The sequence below is a fragment of the Branchiostoma lanceolatum genome, chromosome 13 (genome assembly GCF_035083965.1).
Source record: "Branchiostoma lanceolatum isolate klBraLanc5 chromosome 13, klBraLanc5.hap2, whole genome shotgun sequence".
NCBI classification, from domain to species: domain Eukaryota; kingdom Metazoa; phylum Chordata; class Leptocardii; order Amphioxiformes; family Branchiostomatidae; genus Branchiostoma; species Branchiostoma lanceolatum.
The window spans coordinates 17,870,760-17,885,795 of NC_089734.1; the positions used below are offsets into that span (position 1 = coordinate 17,870,760).

General features: G+C 39.6%; 3 long non-coding RNA genes across 3 annotated transcripts; 2 read left to right on the plus strand and 1 right to left on the minus strand.

Moving 5' to 3' along the window:
- The first annotated feature begins 411 nt into the window (after positions 1–411).
- Positions 412–2,167, plus strand: LOC136447333 (uncharacterized). Its single transcript, XR_010757713.1, has 2 exons — positions 412–955; positions 1,521–2,167. It is a non-coding gene; the product is annotated as an uncharacterized lncRNA (long non-coding RNA).
- A 125-nt stretch (positions 2,168–2,292) lies between these two features.
- LOC136447331 (uncharacterized) lies at positions 2,293–4,143 on the minus strand. Its single transcript, XR_010757712.1, has 2 exons — positions 3,874–4,143; positions 2,293–2,660 (listed from the first exon to the last, which is right to left on the minus strand). It is a non-coding gene; the product is annotated as an uncharacterized lncRNA (long non-coding RNA).
- An 8,869-nt stretch (positions 4,144–13,012) lies between these two features.
- Positions 13,013–14,239, plus strand: LOC136446867 (uncharacterized). Its single transcript, XR_010757657.1, has 3 exons — positions 13,013–13,203; positions 13,566–13,725; positions 14,061–14,239. It is a non-coding gene; the product is annotated as an uncharacterized lncRNA (long non-coding RNA).
- The last annotated feature ends 797 nt before the right edge of the window (positions 14,240–15,036 follow it).

The window sequence follows — 15,036 nt, forward strand, 5'->3', positions numbered from 1 at the left end:
CCATAGGTTTAGATCGTGGGCTCAACCAATACACAAAATAAAACTATATGGAATCCACGGCTGTCATTTTGTTTTGTTTTGTGTTTGTCTCAATTACCTTAGCAAATCGTAAGTTGTGTGACTCTTGTGTGCGTCTCTATACAACGTGTGACTGTACACTAGTTAGCTAGTATTTTCTACAGTTACCGAGGCGAAAACAAGACGAAAGTTTACTATTTCGGGGGTAAAATGTTGCCACAATGGTGATACGTTATATCAAAGGGAACTTTAAAATGTACCTAATTTGGTGGCGCTGCGAGGGTGTTAGATTACCCTTCTAGATTGCCGAGAGGGGAGTTATGTCACGGAAGGGAGTTTGCTACGGTAGCGAGTTTGGCCTTCTCCGCAGACGCTGGCATAATTCGATCCAAGATGGCGCCCGCATATTTAATGAGCCGGTGTTGCCATGCGGGATAATGTATGCAAAGTGCCGACGGAAGCCCGAGCGCGCCCGAGCGCTGGGGGACCCGAGACATAATGATATGCAGCTGCTGTGCTACGTCACGATCTGCCAGAAATAGCACAGCGGAGACACGATCGGGGTATTTCACAACCAAAACAATGGCCGAGCTCCTCTGGCGGCAAAAAGGTGCCAAAATGAAGACATTTGCATTAATAAAAGCCAGTAGATCAAAATCACAACGGTCTGGAAATGGCAGCGAGTGGAGAAAACGTCGGAGAAGGGCTAAAAAACCTGAAAAATACCGCTTGTCGAGCCTCCAGAGAGGGGAGGGTGCCGTGCCCCCACCATGACTGCGACGGTAATGCTGTGTTTTTCCAGAAAGGAGCCGGCCTGGACGTGCACTATCGTTCTAAACACGGCACAAAATCTGACGCCACGGCGGAAAAAACAGCGAACCAGAAGCTGAGCCAGCTGTGTTTCGAAGAGATGAAGCAGAGACTGCAAGACCTCGAGGTACGTTTGCAGTTGTGAGGATTTGGATGCAATGGACGAGTTATGCTGAATTTATATCATGCACTGTTAAAGTTATTATAATATTTGCAGTTCGAGGAAGATTTCCAGCAAACAGGGAGACAAATGCTCTAGGTTACTAAGTGCTATGGGTTTCTAACTGTTGAGTCGTATATAGTTTACTATTTCTATCTAAGACAAAAGTTAAAGGACTTCTTGTTTATTTTCAGACTTCAGTAAATAGTATTGTAAAGCCTTGTAATACAGTAACTGCGTTTCGTGTTGAAATGAAGAGAGTTATTGCAAGCCTGATAAAGTTCCCCAATAATGCATGTGCAAGTAGTCATTACTGTGAATAGGCTAATTTTGGACATCTGGAAATCATTTTGAAGAAAAAAAAACTGAAAATGTGTGTGTATAACTGGGTTCTCCAACTTATATATCTGTATATTTTGATTAAGTAATACTAAAGACATGAACAAAAGTATTCGTACTTGTATTATAATACAAAAGCAAACTCTTGGATAGTACATTGTATTATGTTTTGTGTCACCTCTTTGTCTTACAGGTAAATGAGCAGGCAGGTGAACAGTTCTCAGTGACAAGCCCAGCACTGTCAACTAAAGTCACTGCAACAAGGCCCGAAGTTGCTGCAAAAAAGGCGGGCATCGTACTCCATGCCGGAGCCTTTCTGAACTCCTTCTCGAGTGGGCGCCCACCATATCCCTTGAGCGTTGAAGGGAAAGACAATGAGGGCTATATTATTAGAGTATGAATGATGTAAATGTGACATTATTCATAAGGTAACTTTTTATTATGTCTATGTATATAGTTATGGTGATGTTTATGTATATAGTCATGTCATGTAAGCCGACGATGGCTATATGATAATGAGTTTATTTGCAAGTCACATCTCTTTTTTTAAAAGTGCATCTATTGTCAACTTGCTTCAATCATTTCAGTATCAGTGTCAACTTGTATGTTTATGACAGTATCTCTTTTTAGATCTATTTCCTGTTTGTCGAAGGCCTCCTTTTAATCTGCAGCTATTTTAAGTCAGGGTATTTGATATTCTTTCATGATGGAACATGTATTTAACATCGAGGGAAGTACAATATACTTCAATAATGGATGACCTGTTCCTCTCAATAAGGATTATTGCCTGTATATTCTTACATAAATGTTGTGACATAAGTTTTGTATGTACAGTTTTTATCTCAATACATAACTGCTGAATTGACTGAAAGCTGTGAATTGCTAAAGAAGACAGATAAGTTAAATGGAGACCATTTCAATTGTTGTTATAATGATCATCCCACACCACAAAGGACAAGCAGAAGTAGTATGTATATACATGTCTTTTATTTACATGGTTGTAAAGTACAGTTCAAAATTAGATCATACCTCTATCAAGTAGGTATGCGGTGTGAATTAACATGAATACTCAAACCTAGAGTACTGATAGTCATGTGCAGAAGTAGTTCAAGTAGTTAAAGCTTTGAGGAGGGCTGAGGGAGGGCCTTAGAGTTTGGGGTCATGAGCCGCTTTTTGTCTTTCCTGGGTGTGTTAGTTGGAGTCGTTGTGGATGGTGACTGTTCCGGTAGAAACCTGGCCAGTGGTTTGTCATCATCCGACGATGTCTCACTGTCATCCAGAAGACACCTGGCCAGGAGTCTGTCATCATCAGATGACTCACCGTCCGCCATTTCTGCAAGCAAAAACTTTTGGTTACTGTGTGTAAATGCTGACAAGTTGGACTGATACAAACTTAATATAACATCAAATACTAACTTACTTTTCCCTAGCTATGTTGGTCGTGATGGGCCCCTTACTTGAGTTAACAAAGGCTAAGAACTGAAATGTTTTATTCCATGCACTTAAATAAAAAGAATAATCTATATACTTGCATACAATATCAGTACCTTTACATAGGTTACCATTTAAACCCAATGGGTTCAGATAAACTGTTTACATAATAGGTTAATTGACTCCACTATTGGATGGGGCTGTTTCTGCCAATTAAAAGGTTTTATCCTTCTACAATTTACTGATGAAGAGTATTGAAAATATTTGTTCTATAAATGCTATAAAATCTAGTTTCATGATGGGTTATATAACACCCCAGTCAACAATTATTGCATTTAAAAGAAATTATCTCAAATTCTTGCTGAACAAAATACACATAAAATGACAATTGTACCCAGTAATTTGAGCACTGGAGGCATATCAGTGCATGAAAACCACAATGAAATGTAGCATTAACACAGGATGCAATATAAAACTTGTAGGAGTTGTTTAAAACACACGAAAACGTATAAGTTTCCATTTCAGGCATCCCACGCGTGGCGTTGCCAAAACACCCCCCCCCCCCCGCAACAAACACGCGAAACTACGAATTTGCCACATCGTCACACCAATGAAAATCACAGTTATGGAGAAATTGGAAATCGCCACACAATCTATGTACATCAGAGGACATATTGATAAAATATCCAGAACGGGAAGTATGTTATGCCAGTGAAATTTGGCGATAAACGAGGCCAAATTTTTCAAGAGCGTCAACAACACGGCGGCCATCTTTTCCCACAAAAATCATACAAGTTTAGCCTGCCGCTGTCAACTAATTTCAGATAAATACTCGGCAATTTTGTACAGACGCTAAGAACTGGTCAACATACTATAGATACAAATAGATATAACTGGGTTGATTTTCCATTTGAAGTAATAACAACGAGTTGAAACGCGTACATAAATAATTTGCATAAATCAAGACAAATTTTCCACAATTTTCAGATCGAATTTACAAACCATCCAATGTTATCTCGATACATCTGTTCCTTGTTGCAACGACCTTACGTACCAAAGAAAGCAGGCATAGATTTTCATAGCAGTCAGATATCGATAACATGCAGAAAACTTACCTCAAAACTTGGGGACTGTCGTGCAGAAATCGGAGCTCTCGTACAGTGAAATCTGGCAGCGTCGATCCACACATACATTCACGTCCCCAGGATACTACCGTCCTCCCAGCATGCTTCGCGCACCAAAAATACGCTCTCTGTCCCAGGGCTGTCTTTGCGAACAAACCGCTATAGTAGCCCTCATGCGGCCAAAAAGTGAATTGCATAAAAGACTCGCACTCGCATATTCAGTGGAACAAGTCAATTTATTACGACGCTGTGAAGGAGCGTGCCGTTGGCTAACATAATGCTGCCAAAATGTAAAAAAAAATTAAGTGTTTTACGCCGAACGTATAAACGAGTGTGTATCCAAGGATATACATGACATTGTGTACCCTAAACATGCATATACTTTTATTTTTTAGTATCTGTTAACACGCAGCCATTTCGTAGATGTGTTGAATAGAAACGTGCTATCGACGAAGCAATATATGTTATTCGAAACATACGCTGTAGATACACGTTAGAATCCAGCGAGAGGAGCAAACTGATGTGACGGAGAAGGTTTACCATGTCGGCGGAGACAGCGACTCTTTGGTCAGGGTCCCGTCATACTCAGCCTTAGCTAATGGTGACTGCCCAGTGGAGAAGAATGCGGGAGTCCAGGTAATCTGCAGTTCAAACTTTTTGCCATCTAACATTTATAACTATCAGATCATATTTTCTAGCGACTCTACGTCATGATAAAATCGATATAACATTTTGGTGGTTTTAGGATGTTTGGAACTGTTGACAGATGAAAATTGACAGAGCCAGTCGCAGTTACATTAAAACATGTCACATGTCTAAACTAAATGAAAACATAATATGTTGCATAACGCCCTGATTTTTTGTCATTATATTGTTTTACTGTTCTGTATATATGTTATGATTTATATGCTAATATTTGAATTGCAATGGTTCTGTCAATTTGTATTTTTTTCGTATTTCTTTTATGTTTTATCTTGTTTGTTAATGGGGGACAACTAGCAGAGGTGAGAGATCACTTTTTTGTCTTCCCCTCCATTTTTAGAAATTGAGGAGATCAATAAAGAAAGAAATAAAGAATAAATAAATAATTAAAACATGTTTGGCTTTTTCAGTACCTGGAATCTAACTTCAACCCTTACGAGTACTCGAACAACTCCCAGGCTGTACGCTCGGAAGTCATCGGTCTTAATGTGAAATGCGGAAACATCACTCTCCCGGTGTCCGGTCTAGGTGACCCGATTGACATCTTAATTCGCAGAAAGAACGAGAGTTTTGAAAAGTCGATATATGCGTTTCAGTCATCTTCACTACTTGGCAACCTAACGGTAAGGTGGACCCCGTATGTGCTACTTAATGAATAGATAGATTTCTTGTCTTCAGTGTCAGGTGTTAATTGCCGAAAAATGTTCAACGTTTGTACTGATAGGCGTTTTCCCTTTCTAGTTTGTACAACTTTTCATCTTTTCCAATTGAGAGACAAGTTACATAGTTTCAGTGTCAAATGCTAACAAACATGATGTTATTTAATCTATCTACCGTTGTTGAGATAGGGATTGATCTACCTACCGCAGTGGAGATAGTGGTAGTGGAGCTTTGGTAGTATAAGTAGCAGCAGCAACAGCAGCAGTAGATGTAAAATGTAGCAGTATAAGATACAGTAGCAGTTGTGTTTGTAGTAGAAGAAGTAGTTAGTGTTAGTGATAGAAGTGGTAGCAGTATTAGTAATAGTAGTGGTGATGGTGGTAAAAGTAGCACTAGTTGTGGTAGGGGAAGAATTAGTTACTGTAGTATCTGCTGTGTAGGTGCAGTAGTAGCAGTTAGTAAGCTAAATGTTAATGGTCGGTAAAAGGTGATATTTTTAAGTCAAAGAGGCCCAGAACACCAACGTTATTCCTATGACTTGCAATTCTCTACAATGATATGATAGAGCTCACTTAGAAAGAACGTCGTCATTTTCATATTCTGAGAAATTCCGCTGTTATAAGGATATTCTGCGTTGATATATATATCTAACCTTTTAACAAGCAAAGCCTTATTTTCACATTTCTGCTACAGGTTTTCCAGCTCTTTGCAAAGAAGCACCGGTCAGCTTTGAGCTTCAGTCTTGACTTCAACAGCACCCTCTTTCCTCATAACGTCTCAATGTTTCTTCGCGTTGATGAACCCCCGACTTTCTCGGTTTACAACTGGGCGACCATACTACCGGTACCGGAGAGTGAGAAAATCTCTATTCCATGGATAAACGGAACGTTTCTCAACTCCAGCTCCTATCAGTGGATGTTGCCGGCGGAAGAAGTGAACATTACCCAGTCTGACGTGGACGATTTGACCAAATACTACATAGGTAATAATAACTGCTTATCACAGTACGGGTGGCTTCTGCAATAACGTATATGAAGCTATGTTTTGCAATGATTGCAATGGCTAAATGCTCGCAGGACACATATCATGACAGAATACATTTCATGACCCGAATTTTTGATACATTTAAACTAACATTGGCCGTATGTATTTGACTGTGTAAAAACAAGTTGGGTAGGATTTATTACTGTCGATTATCAAATTCTAAATCGGAGCAAATCAAAAAGGGTTAAGGTTACGAAGGACAGTTGCATGTCATTCGTTTCTGTATGTATGGTCCTGCAACACGTTATTTTTCCTTACTTTTTTCCTTTTCATTCAAGGTGTGCGGTTTGGCTCCGAAGAAAACCTGGCTTTAACCCTATCCAGACTGGGCTTTTTTGGTATTTCTGGGACTGGGGGGGGGGGGGCTGATTCGGCCCCCCCTCATAAGTTCCGAACGGTATGATGTTTCATCACCAAATTTTCAGGGAGTGATATTCACGTCAAGTTTTATAATTCCTGTAATTTTGGTGACGTTATGACGTAATATGACGTTATTATGACATCGATGTGATTTTATTGGCTAAATAGGGAATTCCCTTAATATCTAAAGGAATTAAACAAAACGGTTTGTATTATTCATTTCAAGGTATGCAATGGCATACAACGTCAATGGTAAGTACGTTGACGTGAAATTGACGTCATAAAATGGCGTCATGTGTTGTTAGCGATCCCTTGGGATCCACCATCTTGGATCGGCCATTTTGAAATTTTTAAAAATCATTTTTTTTCCACTTTTGACCCCAAAGGACACTGAAAATAGACTAAAAACTTTAATCTAAATGTTTCTGATAAAGAAAATGTCAGGTATTGACGATTTTATGGGCGAAAAAGCCTGCTGATACCTGAAATAGTGATATAGTCCGCAATCTTGGATTTTGGCTGATTACGTCATCAAATTAGCATAGATTATGAATATTAAATCGGGAAAGTTACATCTTATTACATGTTATGTTATACATGTAGGAAAAATAGTGTAGTTGTGCAAGAAAACCCGAGAAATATCATTGTTTTCAGAAAATTAATGATTTTTGCATAAAATGCCAGTCAGAAACCCGTTGCCATGGCAACATGAAAAAATGATAAACTTAAACCATTATCATAAAATTGTTGCCAACAAAATTTTAGGAAAAGTCACCAAGTTTGGTTGCCCTAGCATACATCGTTCGGCAGAAATACGATGTCAAAGTTGGCGCGGGCACTTTTAGCCCCCCCCCCAGTCTGGATAGGGTTAAGAGACATTGTCGATTTTACATTGTACGTCTTTGAAAGTAGTTGCGTCTTTTTTGACGAAGACACACATCTTTGGCGATATGATGGCTGCAAGGTATATCTCATCATATGCATCCCATCCCTATGCCAATACTATATGTTACCTATCATTTCTATATGGTCTATGTCTTCATCTACTTTTTCAGGCCTTTCGGCTGGTATGTCACAGGAGACATTGACAATAGACATTGTTTTACCTGCTTTGTTAGACCTTGGAATGAGACAATATACCATATTGCACAGATTCAAAATTTTGTGCATTTTTTTTCCGTCTGAAGCCAACATTATAATCTGTAATGCTCAAATTACTTCAGCGCTCTATCCAACAAGAACTGTATTCGAACTATCCAACATTGAGATAAAAAAAGGAATGATTGAAATGTGTTAACCCTAAACTGTACGTAAGCCATAAAAGAATGCCTAGATTTTTTTACACAGGCGGGTTGACATTGTATTCAATTTTATGTCTTACTTTTTGCCGTTACCACGCTAATATATGATCGTACAATAACTTTTCTGTGTGAACGACAAATCTAAATCGATAATTGAATAGATAGATGAAATGGTAATATTAACATCTTATAATAATGTAATATAATTTAAGGCATTCAGTGACAACGTAACGTCTATTTATTTGCAGGAAGGATTGTTGTCGAATATTACACACATCCACTGTCGTTGCGATCACCTGACCAAGTTTGCAGCTTTTGTTGCACCGAACCCTCTCAACATCCAGGAAATTTTGTCGGACTTCACACTTCTACTGGAAAACCCGTTGGGACTCATCGTCGTTTTGACAGTGTTCGTTTTGTACATTCCTGGCATGCTTTGGTCAAGGAAAACGGACAGAAAGGACCTGCTTAAGGTAACGAAAACCTGATTATTGAAGTTACCTTCTGATTCTCTGTTTCTCTCTTTACTTTGTAAAATGATCGAGATGTGGCTCTCCTCATACATAGGACCTCCATTTAACGTCTTATCCAAGGGACGTCCCTAAACCAAGCTTGGTACTTATTTCAACCTGAAGTGAGAAAATTCGTGTCAAGTGCCTTTCCCAAGCTAAGGGCACAACGTTATCGGAACAAGTCAAGGGACTCCAGATTTGAACCCAGCACATCTGAGTTCGTGTGAATTCTTAGACCTCATTTTTAATTGTTAGACCTCATTTTGATCTGTTTGAGTCACATGGTAACTTGCAGAATCGTCGCAATAAGGTGGGGAAAATATAATTGTGAAAAAATTCTTTAAACGGTGGTTTTCTTTTTCCTTAGGCGGGAACGGGGCTCCTTAAAGGTCATGTTCTCAATCCAAGAAAGGAGTGTCAATATATCATCACCGTTTATACCGGATTTGGAATTAATGCTGGGACAACAGCTGAGGTAGGTGCAAACATGTTTGTCAACAACAGTCAACAAGAGCTTTCTAGCATTAAAGAAACACGGTAATCTTATGTTATTAAATCAATATTATTGAGGAGCATATTCAAATATCAAGGACTCAATCAACCGCAGGCATCAGGGCAGATGCATGGCGGCTGCAGACATTCATATTCAAATATACCAACCTGTATTGTTCAAATAATGCAGCTGTAACACATTATCCATGATATTTGATTATAAAGGAACTCGTTGTCTATTGATAAGTTGATAATGAACTGGTTTTTTACGATCCTTATTTGTTTAGTGTTTGTAAAGATTCTGCTGGGTGAAGATACTTGTAAACTCCTTCTTGATAACAATGTCAATGAAAGTCGTCTTTAGTTTGTCCGTATATTTATATTTGCTACACAATAGATAACAAGTCTTTAACGACGCATATATGTCATAAGTAACTTATCATATTTTGCAGGTGAAAATAGCTCTGAACAGCCTGTATGAGGAAAGCAGTCCTTTCACCCTTCGTGACCGAACACGGTTTCTGTTTGAGAAAGGCAGCGTGGATTCCTTTCTAGTGTCTACAGCGCAGCCACTAGGAGGTCTCGTCCACGTGCGTGTGTGGCATGACAGTAGCGGTCACAGTCCGGGATGGTGAGTTGCAGCCATCGAGTCAAGCTGGTTTTCTTTGTATAGCATAACTGGTAATCCTTCTGATCATGAGGGTGCAACGCACACAGTGTCGAATATTGAGGGAAATCTGCATATTAAACTGTTGACTTAGTCAGCGATAGACGCCCGTCATAATAATGGTGTTGACGATGATGAGGATGCTGATGATGATGATGATGTGTAAGTTGGTAATAACGATCACATGTTGATAATCACATCACCTTCGGTCAAGATTATTGAAAATGTGAAATTTACTCTTAATAACCTTTGATGGCAGGTTTCTGAGGCAAATCGTCGTCACCAACAGGGGGACCGGCGAGACCAGCTTCTTCCTGTGTAACAGGTAAGTCTCTGATGATGGATGGTCTTTTGCGTGACTAGGTGAGGGAATCTAGGTGACCTTTATATAGTACATACCCCTGGCTGTACTTACTTTTACACATATATATGTAACAGTGTTAATGTACTTAGAATATTGTTATTGATTGTTGTTCTATTTTATCTTTCTACTAGACTGCGGTCATCGCTTAGTGACCGTAGAGCGACCAAAATTGTATTTATGTGACGTCTGGTTTTATAAGTGGAACGTGATGTAGGATTTTTCAGTGGAAACGGTGTGACACTGCGCCAATCAAGACAAAGCTCTCTACGTTTACAGTGCAGTGTATCATATAGAAATAATTCAAATGTTAACACATAGAATACCCTTGATATTGACACGAACTCCTCACCTGTGTAGGTGGCTTGCGGCGGACGAGGACGACGGTAAAGTTCATCGTATTCTTATTCAGGCTGAACCAGACGAGATGACCAAGTTCCAGAACCTGTTTTTTGCCAAAAGTGCAAGGTATTTCAGAAATAGGCTTATAGCGTAGTAGACTGGACGGCAGTTTTCTAAGCGCCCAACAGCTTTGTGACTTTTCTTTGGAATGGTTATTAACCAGAAACATCATTTACTTGATTTGGTAATTATTTTTACTGAATTGATGCGAACGAAAAAAAGGTTAATGGCAAATGTTTGCCTTGATTCGAAACGTTCAAGTTTATATCCACAGGGACATGAACGATGACCATGTGTGGTTCTCAGTGCTTGGTCGACCGGCGCGAAGTCCCTTCACCCGTGTCCAGCGCCTGTCCTGCTGCCTGACGCTCCTGTACTGCACCATGCTCGCCAACATCATGTTCTTCGGCCGTGGGGACGATTTTGACCCTCCAGCTCCGATCCGATTCGCAGGGATTGTGATCAAACCACCCATTTCCCTGCCAGAGGTACATAAATATACACGTTGGCTCATGAATATTACATTATATGAACAAGGTCCCGATCGGCCATATATGAAAAACACAACCATTAAAAATGTCTCATTGAATCGAGGTTCAAATAAAACATTTCAAATCAGTTGATGAAAAATTCAGCTCCAATGGACACAGAATTACATAATCTATGAGACCTCTAGTGGGTAATCACCAAATAAAGACCTATTTAATGTTAGGCAGTTTCTGTAGCTGTGTAATGATAATAGGCAGCGAAAAACGTTACGGGTGGTATTCCCTTCATTCTTCGAACGATCTGACTTTGACAAAATCCTTACCAACTCTTTCTTAAACGAGTTTTAACTGCAATTTCCAACACAAAAAAATTGGACTTAAACAAATTTTCGACCGTACGACATCGGTCTTTGTCATGGATCACTCCTTGACAAAGACCGATGTCGTACGGTCGAAAATTTGGGTAAGTCCAATTTTTTGTGTTGGAAATTGTAGTTAAAACTCGTTTAAGAATGATTTCTACCAATACAGATGAACTTTCAAGCTTACTAACTCTTGTTTTCCAGTTGATGATCAGCATCCAAAGCGCGGCCATCATCCTTCCTGTCAATCTTATCATCGTCTTTTTGTTTCGACACGCCAAATCGGCAACTAAACCAAATGGGGAGAAGGAACAAAAGGCGAAGACAACAACCGTCAATCGTACAAAACAGATGCCCTCCCTCACGTACCATAGCGACGATCCGGATACACCCACATCTTGGTCGTATGTGATAGGAGCATGGAGATACCCTGGGTTTACTGGCGGCTGCTCAGGACATCCGCAACCACAGGCCAGCAGAGTTGAGTCCAATAATTCCGCAAATGAACCTGAAAATTCAAAGAAGGCCAAGTTTTCCCTTCCTTGGTGGACAACCTACATAGGTGTGTAAGAGTTAAGTATATGCGACGGTGTGTAATATCGATTGATCGTCCATTTTCAAGAGCATCATACCCTATTGCACTATGTGGTACTTGTATAAGCTAGACCGTGATACAACGTACTATATAACTAAATGGAAAGAACTAGTCATTGAATATGCAAGTTTGAAAAAAAAATGGTATCTATTTCGTATAACGGACGGTGACTCGTGTTACTTCTCCTCCCACAGCGTGGTTCCTCATCTGGGCAGCAAGTTTTGTGGCATCCTACTTCACCGTTCTCTACACTTTGAGTTTCGGGCGCGCAAAGGCTGAAGCTTGGCTCGTGACGTTTTTGACGACGTTTTTCACCGACTTGTTTCTGATGCAACCCTTCAAGTTGCTGGCTGTGGCCGTGTTGTTTGCTTTAATAGCAAAGGTATTCCATTCTTCTCATACAGCACGCTGATTGTCTGCAATATGGTACTCAGCAATGTTTCATCTGACGTGACCAACTATTAGTGACGTAAACGTAGACATGCTATAATGTAGCATCAGCGTGTTCTAATCCCTGTAATTTCAACACGAAACAGGAACCTATCGAAGACGAGGACTCTCCACCATCGTCACTGCAGGAAGACGAAGAGTACTTACAGGTATTTGGCATATATTTGCGATTTTAAATTCACAGTATACTTGAAAAAGGACAAACCTAAATTGAAGAGCTCTTTTTAAAATTTCTGGTGTTACTTCTTTTAATTTGTTGCTGCCACTATGTTGCTTTTGTAACCTACAAACTGAAGTATCATCATGGTTTATAATTTGGAATTGGCAAACGCAGGTCTAGAGACATTGCACATATTGAGTATCACTGTCTGATTACTTCAAGACAAATGCAGACAATCTTAAACGACCGGAGACGGCCACGGGATGGACCAACTATTTCCGTAAAGAAAAGGCAAGGGATTCCCATGCCAGCAACAAGAAGGTACACTACATAAATTCACAGGAAGTAACAATTGTTTTTGTCAAAAAATAGCTGGTCTTAAATAAAATAGCATTTGTGTGTGTGTGACTGGTGAAGGTTAAAATGACAGTAAACTGCCTTTCACGGGTGCTAAACGACTTCAAGTTGAAGTCATTTTAAGTTTTTGTTTCTTGTTTTTGTCAGATAAAGATTCTGTAATGTCTTATTTTTTGGAATCTTTTGAATCCATCCAAGGACCACGAACCTGCACGGCTTCATAACATCCTAGCTAAACAAAGAGAAGCCAGGAAGCGACGTAGTATGGTCTTGGAGGTCTTGTTCTTTGGGTTGTTCTTGACGGTTCTTTTGGTGATGTCCTACGTCGAAAGAAGCACCATGGCATACCATATGACCCAAAATATTCAAAATACCATCATTGGCGGCGGTGAAGTCAGTTTTTCAGAGGTAACGCTGAATTTCTTAACTTCAGTATTGTAGATAATTGACAAGTGGCATTTAAGAACTAGAAGTGAATCTTTTCAAACACTTCTTTATACAGTATCGAAAACCTTATATGTAAAGAATATTTAATCAATAAAATCTCTCTCTCTCTCTGTAAATTTATATATAATATATATATATATATATATATATATATATAGCATTAACAAATAAATTTTGCTATACTAAGATATATATTTCAGCATCTATCCATCTATCTAGCTAAATTATTATCATTATATTATATTAGAGGTATCATGTAGTACTAGAGATCCGTTCATAGCTAGAACACACAGCTAGAACTTACCTTTATATATCTCTTTAAGGTTAAAGACATCTCGTCGTTTTGGACTTGGATGAATCTAAGTTTCATCCCTGTCATGTACGGGGCAACAATGAATAACGCCAGAGACAACCAAGACGATGCCTTGCAGTTCTCTTACCTGGTGGGACCTGTGCAGCTACGGAATATTAGAATAAAACCAGGTATGTAAATTCTGTTAGAAACGGAAGCATTTCCTTGTAGTGTTGCAAGAGTTACTCTAAATCTACGTATTTGATTTCCAAATGTAGACTTATACATTGAAGACTAAGCCTGCGATTTGCTTCGGTGAATCGAGTCAAGAAAAGGAAAGACAAGATGGTTAAAGAAAGATTGCACTAGCATCCTTACTTTGCGAAGATTTAACCGAGTATTTTTCTTCATGCATTAAGCTCAGCTTACGTACCTCTGATTGGTATTTTGACAAAAAATGGCTATATTATGTACGCCATGTTGCGTTAGTTTGATTGTTTGAATACTTGTTTTTTTGAACTTCTAGACTTGAACTGTCAAATCCCAGTCCAAATGATGGCAGTGGAGTCTCACTGTAACCTGCCGTACTCGGAAGGTGTAGCTGACGCACATAACTGCACACAGGGCTGGATCCCCGATAACACAACATACAATACTACCGATGTTGTTTGCACCGAGAACCTGGTGCCGTCCGATGCAACAAGATCTCCAGCATATAGTCAGTGTGACGATGGACAAGAGATGTGGAAGTACACATTTGTGTCGTTCGCAAATGGTTTGTTCTCGATATCTTTAACTTTTATATTCAGTTCGCTACTGCTACAACAATGACTAATTTCGAAATTTCTAATTGATGATTATCATAACAGTATGTAAGCTTCAGAAAGTTGAATCAGAGGGGAGTTATCTTAATCTTACCAGAGGAATATTCAGAAAGGCGGTTGATAGACAATAAGAACATGAATTGGACTTGACATCACTGTAAACAGCAATTCATCATATAGGATGTCATGTTGCTGAAAACACATGTGTATTACTTCCAGGTTTCCCGTATGTCGGTCAACACGGCATCTACCGTGGCGGTGGTTATGTTGCCTCTCTGGGAACGACCAACCAGTCAAGTTCAAACATAACCGCCTACTTGCAACAACACAGCTGGTTGGACAACCAGACTCGAGCGGTCTTCATAGAAGTCACGCTGTACAACCCGCACGTAGACTTGTTCTCGGTTTTCTCAATTGCCGCAGAGTTTACCAACACCGGAGCAGTTTATACGAATTCTGAGGCCGTCACCTTGCGTCTCAGACAACACGACGCCGTCTTGCTGTTGGTTCTACGAGGCTTCCTGGCCCTCTTTCTGGTGTACTTTGCATTTACGGAAGGTGAAAACTTTTGATATCGTGTGCTTCACGTTTAAACAAACAAACAAACAAACAAACAAACAAACAAACAGACACAGACTCAGACGACCACAAACACATACAATAACAAACTTGAACTCA